At 43.8% G+C, this 3,159-nt stretch overlaps 1 pseudogene; it reads right to left on the bottom strand.

The window, feature by feature from the left end:
* Nucleotides 1–1,450: 1,450 nt before the first annotated feature.
* Nucleotides 1,451–2,918, bottom strand: LOC147011850 (uncharacterized; annotated as a pseudogene).
* Nucleotides 2,919–3,159: the final 241 nt, after the last annotated feature.

Here is a 3,159-nt window from a genome sequence, read left to right as displayed (position 1 = left end):
TGCGGGTTGGCGAAGGAAGGAAGACGTGGTGGGGTGGGTGGCGTGGGGTGAAAGGGTTGCGCGATGACTGAAGGCCTCACAGGAGGGTCCGTGGCACGGCCATGCCGTCACGTGACGTCGAGGATTACTTTTTATGGCCAGAGATGATCGACGCATGAATAGTTTCCCCTTTGCTGCACTCCACTCGCAGGGACATCATCATCCTCGAGGCTTCCACTGATTTTAATAATTTAATTTAAACTGGAAACCAGGGATGAGAAAAAGTTCACAAAAACACAAGACAACAAACTTTCTTAACAAATAGCTCGGACAAAAGATCTCCTTTGATCATGTTTTTCATGCTCATGGAGGTTTCCAAAACGACGGATGAATTAACCCGTGGTAGAAAAACAATGATTCTGATTTACTGAGACGAGTTGTTGGGAATTGGGGTCAACATGACCTGACACATTCCCATTGAGAGGGTAAAGGACAATTCTGAACTTGATGGTTTGTTTGTTTATTTTATTGATTTTGAGGGATTTTAACAACAAATCAAAGCTTTAATGGTCGAATGGTCAATTGTTTTAAAAGTGTTTGTATGTTTTTAGAGTGTTTTGTCTGTCCTCTACCCAAACCTGAGATTGAAATCTCACACGATGTGGAAAGGTTTCGGTGCAGGATGTGTGTGTGGGCTTGAACTGGGACAGGCTAGGCAGGAGTGTGAACTAAGACGCTTCTGGAATGATGTGGCAGAACATGGAGGTGATTCCAGCAGCGGGATGTATGGGCTTGAACTGGGACAGGCTGGGCAGGAGTGTGAACTAAGACGCTTCTGGAATGATGTGGCAGAACATGGAGGTGATTCCAGCAGCGGGATGTATGGGCTTGAACTGGGACAGGCTGGGCAGGAGTGTGAATTGAGATTTTTTTTTCCTCCAGAATTCTGTGATGGAGCATGGAGGTGATTCTGGCTACGGGATGTGTGGGCTCGAACCAAAACGCGATGGATGGAGTGTGTGAACAACTTCACCTGCAAGGACAGAGCTGAGTGCGGAGGCGATTCTGGCTGCCAGATGAGTGGGCTTGAACCGGAATTGCACGTACGAATAAGAATTTAACCCCTAGTTTCACGTCTCCAGACGCATTGGGCTGCCGAAGCAGTTTTTTTCCTTGGCTGCAGGGTACCATCCTGGATGTGTTGCCACTCCTACACAGGATACTCGAATCACTCATTCTTGCCAGTTAGCTGGTACTCGTTTGCCAACCTCAGAAGGATGACAAGCTCAATCAACCCACTTGTTGTTATTCTAACAGCATGACAGGAGCTGGAACTCAGGACTCTAAGATCCTAAGCCAGCCACCGAGTCAGGTGGCTCAGTGAAATTACCGTTACTGACCGGATAAAAGTATCAAATTTTGCATGGACTCAGGGTTCAACATAACTTCAAAATCTAGGGTGGGTACCACGCTAAACGACCTCAGGAATTGTCATCCAAACAGGCAACCATGTTCCAGACTCCTTAACCGAGCCAAAATCTTGGGTGGGGGGGGGGGGAGGAACCACTTGAGTTTCTGTGCTGGTTGTCCAGATTCCTGCCTGGTATATCCCTCGTCGAAGATGTTGAAGCAACGCATTCTGAGTCGGTGGTAAACGATGTATTGAAAGATTTCTCTTACATAATAAATCCTGTCTTATTTCATTAACAGAGGTCAGTGGGCTGCTTTTGTCATACAGGACAACAATAATTCTCTCAAGGACTTGGAAGTTATTGGAATCGGTGTCAAGTTGCAGAAATGGATGTTCTGCAATATGGACGAAAGTTTCTGTTCTATCTTGATACGCGTGCCACGTCTGCCACACTGACTTTTTTTTCCTTTTCCCCGGAAGGCAGATGTAGTGTCGCACCCAGATATTGCATGGAAGACAGGCAGTGAACTGATTTTTCTGGTCCAAGATTAGTGCTGATAGAGTTTTATGCTATAGTATCTGTAATTCCTGCCCATACCAAAGGCAACCCAGACATCCACTAAAGGCTGCATCCGTGTAAAACAGTGGACTTGGCCAACAAGTATGACAATAACATCAGTATCGACAGTGCGTACTAAAACACTTTTGCTGCCTTGCTTTAGAACATGAAGTATGCGAACAACAATCCGTGTGTCCGCTTCCTCATGATTACATTTCCCCATTTGTAAGAATGACCCGAGTGACAAAACAGACTCATCCGATGTGATATGGAGAGATGTTCCTTCTGGATGCCTGAACTGTGCAACCTTGCCAGTTAGAAAGCTGAAAAGCTCCTTTTTATTTTCTGGATCATGTAAAAAGCCTAATCAATTCCCTGGGAGCTTTGCCTGATCTGACACCTTCCTGCGAATACCATTTCCTCTTTTTTTCACAAGTAGATTCTTTTAAACTGTCTGAAATATGTGTCCCAAACTATGTCTATCTGCCTTGTATCTTGTAGATGCTTCTGTAAGTGAGGAATAAATACTTTGTCAGCGTACTCACTGAAGGTAGCAATTCCATGAGTTGGAAGACAGTGAACAATTACAACTCCATCCAGTACCTTACAGTCAAATATTCTTGGTGGATCCATTTCATCACATGGCTCAATACATTTCAGTAAGTTCGATTTACTGCCCGGTAGATGAAGCTTTCCAACATCTGATAGTGAATGTGGGAATGACTATCTCATGGGCAAAAACTCTTCCAAATCGGATTCCCTGTTTTTGCATAGCAATGTATAGCTGACAAAACAGAGCTACATTGTTTTGCACCACCTTCATTTTCTTCCCTTGCTTTGACACTTCCTTTTTATCTTGCCAAAACGAAGTTTTTGCAAGATCTGTTACTTGGTAAGTTTTTTTTTTTTGTTTGTTTGTCTGTAATCATTAGATTTTTCACCTTTATATCACTCTGCAGAGCACAATTCTCATCGGAAACTCTTGTGAGTACACATATCGTAGTATTATTACAATACCCTTCAGCACACTAAAGGTCAAGGTCACTTTGCGGTAAATCATGGAGGTCGGCAAAACCCTTATTTTTTGAGTAATTTTAATCGAATCATCTCCAAACTTTATGGGAATGTAGTATATGGTCTGGTGCTCAGCTGATTAGTTTTTGGTGGTGATTGGCCTTGACCTTCATGGTTAGCACCTGAGGTCAAACAT

This window comes from Eptatretus burgeri, chromosome 15 (genome assembly GCF_056783735.1).
Source record: "Eptatretus burgeri isolate ZD-2024b chromosome 15, Ebu_testis_v1, whole genome shotgun sequence".
NCBI classification, from domain to species: domain Eukaryota; kingdom Metazoa; phylum Chordata; class Myxini; order Myxiniformes; family Myxinidae; genus Eptatretus; species Eptatretus burgeri.
Note: the sequence above shows the minus strand (reverse complement) of the source record. Positions and strands in the feature narration are given on the sequence as shown.